General features: G+C 35.2%; 1 non-coding gene across 1 annotated transcript; it reads left to right on the top strand.

The window, feature by feature from the left end:
• Positions 1 to 5,054: 5,054 nt before the first annotated feature.
• On the top strand, positions 5,055 to 5,161 carry LOC126685188 (small nucleolar RNA R71). The gene has a single exon (XR_007643301.1). It is a non-coding gene; the product is annotated as a small nucleolar RNA R71 (small nucleolar RNA).
• The last annotated feature ends 11,596 nt before the right edge of the window (positions 5,162 to 16,757 follow it).

Here is a 16,757-nt window from a genome sequence, read left to right as displayed (position 1 = left end):
ACGAGACCAAGGCCAATTTTTTGCATGTCCCGTTCGAAATTTCATTTTTTCGAACGGGAAATCACTTACTTGAGCCATATTTGAGGAATTTTGCAAGGGTCTCGTTCGAAAGTATAAGTTTCGAACGAGACCAAAGCAAAATAACTCAAAGAATGGTCTGGAAACCCTCTGAAACTTGCGATAAACCCTTTAAATACCTGCACTATCAAAAACAAAAACTCAACCCGGAATTAAACAGAAAAATATAAAGAAACAAAATTAAAAGCAAAACCATAAAATAAAATAAAATACGAACCTCTCGGGATTGCCTCCCGAGTGCGCTTTATTTTTGGTCAAAAGCTAGACCGTGGCCTGGAATTTATGGAGGAGTGGTGAACATGATTTGTTCCACCACTTGATCAGTCAAAGGTCCAAGATACGGTTTGCACCGTTGTCCATTTACCTTGAAGACTTCACCACTAGCATTCTCCAATTCCAAAGCTCCATGACTTGTCACACTTCGAATTTTGAAGGGACCGCTCCAACGAGACTTCAATTTCCCGGGAAATAATTTGAGGCGTGAGTTATAGAGCAAGACAAACGATCCTTCCGAGAAAGTTTTAGGAACGATATGAGCATCGTGCCATCGTTTCGTCTTTTCCTTGTAAAGCTTGGCGTTTTCGTAGGCATTTAACCGAAATTCGTCCAACTCATTGAGTTGAAGCATACGTTTCTCCCCCGCCGCTTTAAGGTCAAAATTGAGCTTTTTAATGGCCCAATATGCTCTATGTTCAAGTTCCACCGGAAGATGGCATGCTTTCCCAAAAACAATACGATATGGAGACATTCCGAGGGGCGTTTTAAAAGCCGTACGATATGCCCATAATGCATCATCTAGTTTTAGTGACCAATCTTTCCTTGTGTTATTAACCGTTTTTTCTAGAATTCTTTTTAGCTCACGGTTAGAAACTTCAACTTGCCCGCTTGTTTGAGAATGGTACGGAGTAGCGACCCGATGATAGACTTTATACTTCCGCATCAAGGCATCGAATTGCCTATTGCAAAAGTGAGATCCACCGTCGCTTATTATTGCTCTAGGAGTCCCGTATCGATTCATCAAACGTTTGAGAAAATCCAACACTACTTTGGCATCGTTAGTGGGTAATGCTTCCGCCTCTACCCATTTTGAAACGTAATCTACGCACACCAATATGTATTGCTTTCCAAACGACATAGGAAATGGACCCATGAAGTCTATTCCCCACACATCGAAAAGTTCCACCTCTTGAATGTTGGTAAGCGGCATCTCATCTCTCTTAGATATGTTCCCCACTCTTTGGCATCGATCGCAATGACTAACAAAGTCTTTTGCATCGCGAAATAGCGTAGGCCAAAAGAATCTGCACTCTAGCACACGAGCGGCGGTCCTTGAGGTACCATAGTGACCCGCATAGTCCGACGAATGGCATTGACTAAGTATAGGCATCATCTCTTGTAGTGGGACACATGTCCTCAAAATCCCATCTCCACACACCTTGAAGAGGTACGGTTCCTCCCATAGAAACCGTTTAGCATCGCTCAAGAACTTCTTCCTTTGGTGGTAAGTCAAGTCCGGAGGCATTATTTCGGAAGATAGATAGTTTGCGATATCCGCATACCATGGCGTTTCTACTTCCGAAAGTACCATCAACATCTCATCCGGAAACGTTTCATTAATCTCTACGCCACTTATAATTGGTTCCGGAATTTCTAACCTTGACAAGTGGTCGGCGACGACGTTCTCCGTTCCTTTCTTGTCGCGAATTTTGATGTCAAACTCTTGCATAAGAAGCACCCATCGGATTAGTCTCGGTTTAGCATCTTACTTTGCAAAAAGGTATCGAAGGGCCGCATGGTCCGTATAGATGATAACGTTAGAGCAAAGTAAGTACGACTGAAATTTATCCAATGCGAACACCACCACAAGCATCTCTTTTTCGGTGGTGGTGTAATTGAGTTGAGCACCCGCCAATGTTCGGCTCGCATAGTATATCACATGAAGCTTTTTCTCCTTCCGTTGCCCCAATACGCACCCAAGTGCTATATCGCTTGCATCACACATGAGTTCGAAAGGAAGAGTCCAATCGGGTGATGAAATAATTGGGGCCGAGATAAGGGCTTCCTTCAACCTAGAAAAAGCAACAAGGCAATCATTAGTAAATTCATAAGGAATATCTTTAACAAGCAAATTAGTTAAAGGACGAGCAATGGAAGAGAAATTTTTGATGAATCATCGATAAAACCCGGCGTGCCCTAAGAAGGCACGAACTCCTTTTACGGTAGTTGGTGGTGGTAATTTCTCGATGATTTCCGTTTTTGCTCTATCTACTTCAATGCCGTCCTTGGAGATTTTATTTCCCAAGACAATTCCCTCCTCTACCATGAAATGGCACTTCTCCCAATTCAAGACTAGATTGGTCTCCTCACACCGGGCCAACACTCGTTCAAGATTATTTAAGCACATCTCAAAAGAGTCCCCGAATACCGAAAAATCATCCATGAAGACCTCCATAATATCTTCAATCATATCGGCGAAGATGGAAGTCATACATCGTTGAAATGTTGCCGGTGCATTACAAAGACCAAATGGCATCCTCCGATAAGCAAACGTTCCATAAGGACATGTGAAAGTTGTTTTCTCTTGGTCATCCGGGAAGATAAGAATTTGATTGTACCCGGAATATCCATCGAGAAAACAATAATAAGCGTGGCCCGCTACCCGCTCCAACATTTGATCGATAAATGGTAATGGAAAATGGTCCTTCCTCGTCTCCGTATTTAACTTGCGGTAGTCAATACAAACACGCCATCCCGTTACCGTCCTAGTGGAAATTTGCTCACCCTTCTCGTTTTCAATCACCGTCATCCCTCCTTTCTTTGGAACGCATTGAATGGGACTAACCCACGCACTATCGGATATGGGGTATATAATTCCGGCGTCGAGAAGTTTTACTATCTCTTTGTGCACGACCTCCTTCATATTTGGATTCAAACGTCGTTGTCTTTGAGCCGATGCTCTTGACTCATTTTCTAGGTGGATCTTGTGCATGACCACCGAGGGACTAATTCCTCGGATGTCTGAAATTTGCCAACCGATCGCCAAAATGTGTTGCTTCACCACTTTGACAACTCTCGCTTCTTGTGTTTCCGACAAGTTGTTTGAGATGATGATGGGAAGTGTCATGTTGTCGCCCAAAAACGCATACCGTAAGTGAGATGGTAACGTTTTAAGCTCAACCTTTGGTGGAGAGATAGAAGAAGGTGGTGTCACGCTCTCTCTTCTAATCAAATTTTTGGCTTTCGGCTCATCTTCTTTGGAATATTCTTCCCCGGAAGTTTCTTGTGTCTCCTCGGAATGGAATATGACTTTTGAAACCGGGAAAAGTTCTTCCACGATTCCATCAATCATATCCAGTTTCATGCATTCCACCTCCTCAAAAGTGTTGCGCATAATCCTTTTCATATCAAACTCTACTTTGTCATCATCGATACGCAAAGTGAGTCGTCCGGCGTGCACATCTATCAATGCCCTCCCCGTGTTCATGAAAGGACGCCCAAGAATCATAGGGCATGTTTTATCCGCCGCATAGTCAAGTACGACAAAATCCACCGGAAAGATGAATTTGTCTACTTTGACTAGAACATCTTCTACCACTCTGTATGGCTTTTTTAGGGAGTGGTCCGCCAATTGAAGCATCATTGATGTTTGCTTCAAAGTTTGATCACCAAAAATATCCCTGAAAAGAAACAAAGGCATTAGATTGATACTTGCCCCTAAATCACATAGACAATTAATTGAATTTATATCGCCTATTTTGCATGGAATTGTAAAACTCCCTGGGTCCTTAAGCTTGGTGGGCAAGTCACTAAGGATGAGTGAGCTACAATTTTCCGTTAGGGAAATTGTGCCTTTGTCGTCCCAACTCCTTTTCTTCGTTATGATTTCTTTGAGGAACTTCGCGTATTGAGGCATCTCACGCAAAGCATCCGCAAATCTTATATTGATTTGGAGTTTCTTAAAAATTTCCAGAAATTTATGAAATTTTTGGTTATCCAGCGTCTTCTTCAATCGTCCCGGGAAAGGGACCTTCGGCACAAATGGAGGAGGAGGTGGCGGTTTAACATATGGAAGTTCGGTTACTTCCTCCTCATTTGTTCTCGTTGTTAGATCGATCGCTTTCTCTTTACTTGCATGTGGATCATCAAGTTCTTTCCCGCTTCGGAGTTCAATAGCTTTGACTTGCTCTCTTGGATTTGATTCCGTTGTAGACGGTAAATCCCCTTGAGCTCTATTTTGAAGCGAGATGGCAAGTTGAGAAATTTGAGTCTCGAGATGGTGATTGACGGAAGCTTGGTTCTTAAAACCGGTTCTAACTTCCTCAATAAGCTTGTCAATTTTGCTCCCCTCATCCGTATTCCGATTTTGAAAACCGGGTGGGTGTTGTGGTCGGTAGTTTTTGAAGTTGCCTTGGTTTTGTGGACCACGGTTTCCTCCTTGAAAATTTGCTCCTCCCATATTTGGGTTGGCATTGGCTTGACCCGAATTTTCCCTCCACGAAAAGTTAGGATGATTCCTCCACCCCGGATTATAGGTGTTGGAATATGGGTCATTGCCTTGCCTTTGCCCATTGATATAGTTGACTTGCTCATTTGAGTTTTGATGTAGGACGGGGCAATCCATTCCCGAATGATCGTGCCCATCACAAGTCTCGCAACCCATTTGAACTACCGCAAGTTGAGCATTCCTTTGATTTGCTTGTTGTGTGTACATCTCGAGTTGTGCTAGAAGTGTCGCATTCTTCGCTTTCATTGCTTCAAATTCTTGGGTTTGCTCGAGGGTCATTATTCCCTTTTGAGGTGGTTGCCTCAACCGCTCGGTTGACCAAGAACAACTATTTGTAGCGAGTTCCTCTAGCAAGTTATTGGCCTCATCATAAGTTTTCTTCATAAGTGATCCTCCCGATGCCGCATCAATCGTTGCCCGTGTACCCTCATTGGTACCATTGTAGAAAATAGAGACAAGATGCTCCCTCCCTAAATGATGATGCGGACAATTTCTTTGAAGCTCTTTGAAGCGTTCCCAAGCTTGGTATAGAGATTCACCATGTAATTGGAGAAAATCTATAATTTCCTTGGTCATTCTCGCGGTCTTACCCATAGAGAAATACTTATTGAGAAAAGCTTGTGCCAATTGCTTCCATGTTGTGATTGAGGTGCTTGGAAGTGATTGAATCCAATTCCTTGCCTTATCCCTCAAAGAGAAAGGGAAAAGTCGAAGTTTGATTTGGTCCTCCGTCACATTATGGATTTTGAATGTGTTGCACACCTCCGTGAACTTTGAAAGATGAGCGTTTGGATCCTCGCGTTCCAATCCATAAAATTGGCAACGACTTTCTAGTAGTTGAATCGTTCCCGGCTTGATTTCAAAATTGTTAGCGAGGATAGGAGGTGCAAAACATCCATAGTTGGCGTTGTCCACGTTGGGTAAGAAGAATTCACCCAAGGTACGTCTTTCGGGAAGAGGGACAACCCTCTCGTTTGGCCTATTAAGAGCTAGGCCATCATGTGGTGGTGGTGGTGGTGGTGGAACAATCCCCTCGTGATTCAACGGAGGGTTACGGTCGTCCTCCATTGTTTTTGATTTCCGCGCTGTTTTTCGGATACTTCTTTCGAAGGATGTCAAATCTGACTGAAACGGTTCTACCGGTTTTTTGGCACGTCGTATATTAGGCATACACTAACCAAAATTCCTGCGCAAACACAAACAAGAAAACCAACGTAAAATCCAAGAATCACAAAGTATAAAAATAACTGACTCAATCTAAGAATAAGATACTTTTAATTAATATAATCGCAATTGCTCCCCGGCGAGCGGGGAAGGAACCCGCGGGAACTTCTCAAGCCGGCGAGGCGGCTAATATTTCCGGGTTTGATCAACGGTTTTCTGAGTTGGTTGAACAAAACCGGACCGGATGGGAGCACAACCGGGTTGGTTGGGAAACTAACCAAAAATTACTTGAAGATATCCGACGTGAACAACATGTTGGTCTTACACAACTTCAATGGAGGCAAGATCGAATGCGGGCACGGCTTGATCGGCAAGAGGATTTTTTTCGGGGTTATTTTAATGCCGCCGGCGGAGAGCGTTATCCATCACCGGAACCATCACCGGATCCACCGGCCTTTGACTAGAGCGAGATTTGTTTTTCTAAACCCAAACTCCTTTAATTTTCTGTTTTTATTTTTCTTATTTCTTAGCTTTGGGGACATAGCTAGAAATAGTGTGAGGAGGGGGGAAGAAAATTTTATCTTTCGTTTGGGTTATTTTCGGTGATTTATCTTTATTTTCAGCTTTATTTTTATTAGGGTGTTGAAGTAGTTTATTTTCAGTTTTTCTTTTTATTTTTAGTAGAATGTATTAGGGTATTAATGTAGTTTATTTTCAAAGGCTTGTATCGCGTTAAATCTTTGTCTTTTAATTATGAAAGTGTTAGTTGATTTGGTGTGTATCTTAATTAATTTGTCAATCTTAGATTTCCCCGAATCGATTAATTGAATGAACACGGCTTCTTAATTCGACAATTTATAAGCGATGCTTGCTTAATGACTTAATAATTCGTTGACATAATCCGATGAAATAAGGGTGAATTCAAAATTTAGACTTATTCAAATCGTTGAAACATAATTGAATAACCTTATGCGGATTCATGACATGTCGACTGTTTATTTTTATAGTCGTTTCTAAACTTTTGGGATAAGTAGCATAATTTTTGTAAGAATTTAGTTTATGGCATAACACTACACATTTTTGAGAGTTTTGAGCTTAATTTCCTTGTTGTGAGTGTTGATTTCATGTTTTATTCCTAAAACTTGCTCGGTGTCCGTTTAAAGTTACACGATTGAGTTTTCAACAATTAGATGATTATGGCAATTAGGTATACCCCTTTCTTTTAGATCACTTAAATAGACTACCCTTTATCCCTTAGATTACACCAATTTGAGCCTTAAACCTTTTTATTGTTTTTACCGTATTTTACCCTTTACCGTTCTATGTTTTACCTCTTTTGTTTACCTTATCGACTTTATATATTATTTGTTATGACTATGATGAATATAGGTGATTAATAACTCAAGATTAGTGAAAAGAGAAAGTGAACTACATTGTGCTTAAAAGATAAAGTTACGCCTTGAAAAAAAGATTGAAAAAAAAAAAGAGATAGAAATTTGCAAGCAAAAGCTTCAAAAGAAAAAAATTCTGAGATTGCAAAAAGCAATGAGTAGAGCGTAATTCAAAAAGAAAAGAAAGTTAAAAGTTCACATAAACGCAAAACCGGAGTTAAATCAACCTAGAAGTTAATAGTAATAATAAATGGTTTATTAAGTTGATAATTAGCCTTTGTTTAACCTTTTTATCTACCCTTTACCTTAGCCACATTACAACCCAATAAAAGACCATATGATTTTTGTTGATTACCGAATCAAGTAGCAGAGTCCGAGACTATGAGCAATTTAAGCCAAACGTTTACAAATGTTACGAAACAAATCCAAATGTTTCACCTTTTTAGCGATTGAACCCAAACGTTTACAAAAATTACGAAATAAATCCAAAAGTTTCACCTATTCAGCGATATCAGCCAAACGTTACGAAACAAATCCAAGCGTTTTACCTTTTTAGAAATTTAAGCCAAACGCTTACAAACTTTACGAAATAAAACCAAACTTTTCAAATTTTTAGAGATTTAAGCCAAACGTTTACAAACGTTACGATATAAATCCAAATGTTTCTCCTTTTTAACAATTTAAGCCAAACATTTATTAACGTTACGAAACAAATCCAAAACATTTCACATTTTTACCGATTTAAGCCCAATGTTTACAAACGTTACAAAACAAATCCTAACATTTAAAACGTTACGAAACAAATCAAAACGTTTCACCTTTTTAGTGGTTTAAGTCAAACCTTTACAAACGTTACGGAACAAAAATAAACGTTTCACCTTTTTAGCAATTTAAGCCAAACGTTTAAAACGTTGCGAAACAAATCAAAGCGTTTCATCTTTTTAGCAATTTAAGTCAAACGTTTACAAACGTTACGAAATAAATCCAAACGTTTCACCTTTTTAGCGAATTAAGCCAAACATTTACAAACGTTATAAAACAAATCCAAACGTTTCCCATTTTTAGCAATTTAAGCCAAACGATTACAAAAGTTACAATACAAAACCAAACGTTTCGCCTTTTTAGCAATTAAAGGAAAACGTTTACAAACATTATGAAACAAAACCAAAGCATTCCCATTTTAGCAATTTAAGTCAAACGTTTACAAACGTTACGACACAAATCCAAACATTTCACCTTTTTAGCGATTTAAGCTAAACGTTTACAAACGCTACGAAACAAATCCAAACGTTTCCCCTTTTTAGCGATTGAAGCCAAACGTTTATAAACATTGCGGAAAAAAACCAAACACTTCACCTTTTAGCGATTCAAGCCACAATTTTACAAAGGTTACGGAACAAATCCAAACGTGTCACCTTATTAGCAGTTTAAGCCAAACGTTTACAAACGTTACGAAACAAATCGAAACGTTTCACCTTTTTAGCAATTTTATCCAAACGTTTAAAATGTTACAAAACAAATCCAAACATTTAACCTCTTTAGCGATTTAAGCCAAACGTTTACAAACGTTACGAAACAAATCCAAACGTTTCTGCTTTTTAGCGATTAAAGCCAAACGGTTACAAACTTTACGAAAAAAATTCAAGTGCTTCCCCTTTTTAGCAATTTAAGCCAAACATTTACGAACGTTAAGAAACAATTCCAAACGTTTCACTTTTTTAGTGATTGAAGCCAAACGTTTACAAACTTTACGAAACAAATCCAAACGTTTTTAACGTTACGAAAGAAATCCAAACGTTTCTCATTATTAGCAATTTAAGCCAAACGTTTACAAACGTTCCGAAACAAATCCAAGTGTTTCACATTTTTAGCGATTAAGCCAAAAGTTTACAAACGTTACGAATTAAATACAAGACAAACGTTTACAAATGTTACGAAATAAATCCAAATGTTACATCTTTTTAGCGATTTAAGCCAAACATTTATTAACGTTATATAAAAAAACAAACGTTCCACATTTTTAGCGATTTAAGTCTAACGTTAACAAACGTTACGAAACAAAACCAAACGTTTCATCTTTTTACTTATTAAAGCCAAACGTTTACAAACATTACAAAATAAATCCAAACGTTTCTCCTTTTTAGCGATTTAAGTCAAACGTTTACAAAAGTTATGAAACAAATCCAAACGTTTCCCCTTTTTAGTAATTTAAGTCAAATGTTTGCAAACGTTACGAAACAAATCCAAATGTTTCACCTTTTTTAGCGATTGAAGCCAAACGTTTACAAACATTACGAAATAAATTAAAACGTTTCACCTATTTAACGATATCACTCAAACATTTACAAACGATATGAAAAAAATCCAAGCGTTTCACCTTTTTACCGATTTAAGCCAAACGTTTACAAATGTTACAAAACAAATCCTAACATTTAAAACGTTATGAAACAAATCAAAATGTTTCACCTTTTTAGCAATTTTAGCCAAACGCTTACAAACTTTACGAAATAAAACCAAACTTTTCAAAATTTTAGCGATTTAAGTCAAACGTTTACAAACATTACGATATAAATCCAAATGTTTCTCCTTTTTAGCAATTTAAGACAAACGTTTACAAACGTTACGAAACAAATCCAAACGTTTCACCTTTTTACCGATTTAAGCCAAACGTTTACAAACGTTACAAAAAAATCCTAACATTTAAAACGTTACGAAACAAATCAAAATGTTTCACCTTTTTAGTGATTTCAGTCAAACGTTTACAAACGTTACGAAACAAAAATAAACTTTTCCTCTTTTTAGCAATTTAAGCTAAACGTTTACGAACATTACAAAAAAAATCCAAACATTTCACCTTTTTAGCTATTTAAGCCAAACGTTACGAAAAAAATCCAAACATTTTCCAATTTTAGCGATTTAAGACAAACGTTTACAAATTTACTAAACAAATCTAAACGTTTCACCTTTTTAGCAATTTAAGCCAAACTTTAACAAACGATGCAAAACAAAATCATACATTTAAAACGTTACGAAATAAATCCAAACGTTTTACCTTTTTAGCAATTTAAGCCAAACGTTTACAAACGTTACAAAATAAAGTCAAATGTTTATAAACGTTAAGAAAAAAATCCAAGCGTTTCACCTTTTTAGCAATTTAAGCCAAACGTTTACAAACGTCACGAAACAAATCCAAATGTTTCCCCATTTTAGCGATTTAAGACAATCGTTTAAAACATTACGAAAAGAATCCAAACGTTTCTCCTTTTTAGCAATTTAAGCCAAACATTTACAAATGCTACAAAACAAATCCAAACATTTCTCCTTTTTATCGATTTAAGTCAAACGTTTACAAACATTACGAAACAAATCCAAACATTTCACCTTTTTAGCAATTTAAGCCAAACGTTTACAAATGTTACGAAACAAATCCAAATGTTTCACCTTTTTAGCGATTGAACCCAAACGTTTACAAAAATTACGAAATAAATCCAAAAGTTTCACCTATTCAGCGATATCAGCCAAACGTTACGAAACAAATCCAAGCGTTTTACCTTTTTAGCAATTTAAGCCAAACGCTTACAAACTTTACGAAATAAAACCAAACTTTTCAAATTTTTAGAGATTTAAGCCAAACGTTTACAAACGTTACGATATAAATCCAAATGTTTCTCCTTTTTAACAATTTAAGCCAAACATTTATTAACGTTACGAAACAAATCCAAAACATTTCACATTTTTACCGATTTAAGCCCAATGTTTACAAACGTTACAAAACAAATCCTAACATTTAAAACGTTACGAAACAAATCAAAACGTTTCACCTTTTTAGTGGTTTAAGTCAAACCTATACAAACGTTACGGAACAAAAATAAACGTTTCACCTTTTTAGCAATTTAAGCCAAACGTTTAAAACGTTGCGAAACAAATCAAAGCGTTTCATCTTTTTAGCAATTTAAGCCAAACATTTACAAACGTTACGAAATAAATCCAAACGTTTCACCTTTTTAGCGAATTAAGCCAAACATTTACAAACGTTATAAAACAAATCCAAACGTTTCCCATTTTTAGAAATTTAAGCCAAATGATTACAAAAGTTACAATACAAAACCAAACGTTTCGCCTTTTTAGCAATTAAAGGAAAACATTTACAAACATTATGAAACAAAACCAAAGCATTCCCATTTTAGCAATTTAAGTCAAACGTTTACAAAGGTTACGACACAAATCCAAACATTTCACCTTTTTAGCGATTTAAGCTAAACATTTACAAACTCTATGAAACAAATCCAAACGTTTCCCCTTTTTAGCGATTGAAGCCAAACGTTTACAAACGTTACGAAACAAATCCAAACGTTTAATGCGTAACGAAAAAAATCCAAACGTTTCACCTTTTTAGCAAGTTAAGCCAAATGTTTACAAATGTTACAAAACAAATCCAAACGTTTCACCTTTTTAGCGATTTTAGCTAAACGTTGACAAAAGTTAAGAAACAAAACCAAACGTTTCCCATTTTTAGCGGTTTAAGCCAAACGTTTACAAACGTTACGAAACAAATCTTAATGTTTCACCTTTTTAGATATTTAAGACAAACGTTGACAAAAATTATGAAACAAAACCAAATGTTTCACCTTTTTAGCGATTTAAGCCAAACGTTTACAAACGTAAAGGAACAAAAACAAACGTTTCACATTTTTAGCGATTTAAGCCGAACGTGTACAAATGTTTCGGAACAAAACCAAACGTTTCACCTTTCTAGCGATTTAAGCCGAACGTTTTCAAACGTTACGAAACAAAGCCAAACATTTGATATTTTTAGCGATTTAAGCCAAACGTTTATAAACGTTACAAAACAAATCCAAACGTTTCACCTATTTAGCGATTTAAGCTAAACATTTACAAACGTTACAAAACAAAACCAAACGTTTCACTTTTTTAGAGATTTAAGGAAAACGTTACAAAACAAATCCAAATGTTTTACCTTTTTAGCGATTTAAGCCAAACGTTTATAAACATTGCGGAAAAAAACCAAACACTTCACCTTTTAGCGATTCAAGCCACAATTTTACAAAGGTTACGAAACAAATCCAAACGAGTCACCTTTTTAGCAGTTTAAGCCAAACGTTTACAAACGTTATGAAACAAATCGAAACGTTTCACCTTTTTAGCAATTTTATCCAAACGTTTAAAATGTTACGAAACAAATCCAAACATTTCACCTCTTTAGGGATTTAAGCCAAACGTTTACAAACGTTACGAAACAAATCCAAACGTTTCTGCTTTTTAGCGATTAAAGCCAAACGGTTACAAACGTTACGAAACAAATTAAAGCGTTTCCCCTTTTTAGCAATTTAAGCCAAACATTTACGAACGTTACGAAACAAATCCAAACGTTCACCTTTTTAGTGATTGAAGCCAAACGTTTACAAACGTTACGAAACGAATCCAAATGTTTCACATTTTTAGCAATTTAAGCCAAACGTTTACAAATGTTACGAAACAAATCCGAATGTTTCACATTTTTAGCGATTAAGCCAAAAGTTTACAAACGTTACGAAATAAATCCAAAAGGTACATCTTTTTAGCGATTTAAGCCAAACGTTTATTAACGTTACGGAAAAAAACAAACGTTCCACATTTTTAGCGATTTAAGCCGAACGTTTACAAACGTTACGCAACAAAACCAAATTTCATCTTTTTACTTATTTAAGCCAAATGCTTACAAACGTTACAAAACAAATCCAAACGTTTCTCCTTTTTAGCGATTTAAGTCAAACGTTTACGAATGTTACGAAACAAATCCAAATGTTTCACCTTTTTAGCAATTTAAGCCAAACGTTAACAAATGTTACGAAACAAATCCAAATGTTTCACCTTTTTTAGCAATTGAAGCCAAACGTTTACAAACATTATGAAATAAATTAAAACGTTTCACCTATTTAACGATATCAGTCAAACATTTACAAACGATACGAAAAAAATCTAAACGTTTCACCTTTTTAGCAATTTAAGCCAAACGCTTACAAATTTTACGAAATAAAACCAAAACATTCCAAATTTTTAGCGATTTAAGCCAAACGTTTATAAACGTTACGATATAAATCCAAATGTCCTTATTAGAAATCAAAACGTTTCACCTTTTTAGTGATTTAAGTCAAACGTTTACAAACGTTACGGAACAAAAATAAACGTTTCATTTTTCGAAACAAATCCAAGCTCACCTTTTTATCAATTTAAGCCAAACGTTTAGAAACATTACGAAAAAATCCAAATGTTTCACCTTTCTAGCGATTTAAAACGTTTACAAACGTTTTGAAACAAATCGAAACTTTTTCCAATTTTAGCGATTTAAGCCAAACGTTTACAAATGTTACTAGACAGATCTAAACGTTTCACTTTTTTAGCGATTTAAGACAAACGATGCGAAACAAAACCATACGTTTAAAACGTTACGAAACAAATCCAAACGTTTTACCCTTTTAGCAATTTAAGCAAAACGTTTAAAAACATTACAAAACAAAGCCAAACGTTCACAAACGTTACGAAACAAATCCAAGTGTTTCACCTTTTTAGCAATTGAAGAAAAACGTTTACAAACGTCAAGAAACATATTCAAATGTTTCCCCATTTTAGCTATATAAGCCAAACGTTTAAAACATTACGAAAAGAATCCAAATGTTTCTCCTTTTTAGAAATGTAAGCCAAACTTTTAGAAACGCTACGAAACAAATCCATACATTTTTCATTTTTACCGATTTAAGCCAAACGTTTACAAACGTTACGAAACAAATCAAAACTTTTCACCTTTTTAGCAATTTAAGCCAAACATTTACAAACTTTACGAAACAAATCCAAATGTTTCACCTTTTTAGCGATTGAAGCCAAATGTTTACAAACATTACCAAATAAATTGAAACGTTTCACCTATTTAGTGATATTAGCCAAACGTTTACAAACGTTACAAAAGAAATCCAAGCGTTTCACCTTTTTAGCAATTTAAGCCAAACGCTTACAAACTTTACGAAATAAAACCAAACGTTTCAAATTTTTAGTGATTTAAGCCAAACGTTTACAAACGTTACGATATAAATCCAAATGTTTCTCCTTTTTAGCAATTTCAGGCAAACATTTATAAACGTTATGAAACAAATCCAAAGGTTTCACCTTTTTACCGATTTAAGCCAAACATTTACAAACGTTACAAAACAAATCCAAACATTTAAGACATTACGAAACAAATCAAAATGTTTCACCTTTTTAGTGATTTAAGTCAAACGTTGAAAAATGTTACGGAACAAAAATAAACGTTTCACCTTTTTAACAATTTAAACCAAACGTTTAAAACGTTGTGAAACAAATCCAAGCGTTTCACCTTTTTAGCAATTTAAGCCAAACGTTTGCAAACATTACGAACAAAATCCAAATGTTTTCCCTTTTTAGCGATTTAATCCAGACGTTTACAAACGTTTTGAAACAAATCGAAACTTTTTCCAATTTTAGCGATTTAAGCCAAACGTTTACAAATGTTACTAGACAGATCTAAACGTTTCACTTTTTTAGCGATTTAAGACAAACGATGCGAAACAAAACCATACGTTTAAAACGTTACGAAACAAATCCAAACGTTTTACCCTTTTAGCAATTTAAGCAAAACGTTTAAAAACATTACAAAACAAAGCCAAACGTTCACAAACGTTACGAAACAAATCCAAGTGTTTCACCTTTTTAGCAATTGAAGAAAAACGTTTACAAACGTCAAGAAACATATTCAAATGTTTCCCCATTTTAGCTATATAAGCCAAACGTTTAAAACATTACGAAAAGAATCCATATGTTTCTCCTTTTTAGAAATGTAAGCCAAACTTTTAGAAACGCTACGAAACAAATCCAAACATTTTTCATTTTTACCGATTTAAGACAAACGTTTACAAACGTTACGAAACAAATCAAAACTTTTCACCTTTTTAGCAATTTAAGCCAAACATTTACAAACTTTACGAAACAAATCCAAATGTTTCACCTTTTTAGCGATTGAAGCCAAATGTTTACAAACATTACCAAATAAATTGAAACGTTTCACCTATTTAGTGATATTAGCCAAACGTTTACAAACGTTACAAAAGAAATCCAAGCGTTTCACCTTTTTAGCAATTTAAGCCAAACGCTTACAAACTTTACGAAATAAAACCAAACGTTTCAAATTTTTAGTGAATTAAGCCAAACGTTTACAAACGTTACGATATAAATCCAAATGTTTCTCCTTTTTAGCAATTTAAGGAAAACATTTATAAACGTTATGAAACAAATCCAAACGTTTCACCTTTTTACTGATTTAAGCCAAATATTTACAAACGTTACAAAACAAATCATAACATTTAAGACGTTACGAAACAAATCAAAATGTTTCACCTTTTTAATGATTTAAGTCAAACGTTGAAAAATGTTACGGAACAAAAATAAACGTTTCACCTTTTTAACAATTTAAACCAAACGTTTAAAACGTTGTGAAACAAATCCAAGCGTTTCACCTTTTTAGCAATTTAAGCCAAACGTTTGCAAACATTACGAACAAAATCCAAATGTTTTCCCTTTTTAGCGATTTCATCCAGACGTTTACAAACGTTACAAAACAAATCCAAACGTTTTCCAATTTTAGCCATTTAAGCCAAACGTTTACAAATGTTACTAATCAAATCCAAACGTTTCACCTTTTTAAGGATTTAAGCCAAACTTTTAAAAACAATACGAAACAAAACCATTCGTTTAAAAAGTTACGAAACAAATCCAAACGTTTCACCTTTTTAGCATTTTAAGCCAAACGTTTACAAACGTTACAAAACAAAGCCAAACGTTTACAAACGCTACGAAACAAATCCAAGCGTTTAACCTTTAGCAATTTAAGCCAAACGTTTACAAACGTCATGATACAAATCCAATCGTTTTCACATTTTAGCAATTTAAGCCAAACGTTTAAAACATTACGAAAAGAATCCAAACGTTTCCCCTTTTTAGCAAATTAAGCGATACATTTATAAATTCTTCGAAACAAATCTAAATATTTCACCGTTTTAGAAATTTAAACCAAAGGTTTACAAACGCTACAAAACAAATCCAAGTGTTTCACCTTTTCAGCAGTATAAGCCAAACTTTTACAAACATTACGAAACAAATCCAAACGTTCCACCTTTTTAGCGATTGAAATCAAACGTTTACAAATGTTATGAAACAAAGCTAAACGTTAACAAACGTTACAAAACAATTCCAAGCGATTTAACTTTTTAGCAATTTAAGCCAAACATTTACAAACGTTACGAAACAAATCCAAACCTTTAAAATGTAACGAAAAAAATCCAAACGTTTCCCCTTTTTAGCGATTTAAGCCAAACGGTTACAAATGTTACAAAACAAATCAAAACGTTTCACCTTTTTAGCGATTTAAGCTAAACGTTGACAAAAGTTATGAAACAAAACCAAACGTTTCACCTTTTAGCAGATTAAGCCAAATGTTTACAAATGTTACAAAACAAATCCAAATATTTCACCTATTTAGAGATTTAAGGCAAACGTTGACAAAAGTTATGAAACAAAATCAAACGTTTCACCTTTTTAGCGGTTTAAGACAA

This window comes from Mercurialis annua, linkage group LG5, assembly GCF_937616625.2.
Source record: "Mercurialis annua linkage group LG5, ddMerAnnu1.2, whole genome shotgun sequence".
NCBI classification, from domain to species: domain Eukaryota; kingdom Viridiplantae; phylum Streptophyta; class Magnoliopsida; order Malpighiales; family Euphorbiaceae; genus Mercurialis; species Mercurialis annua.
Note: the sequence above shows the minus strand (reverse complement) of the source record. Positions and strands in the feature narration are given on the sequence as shown.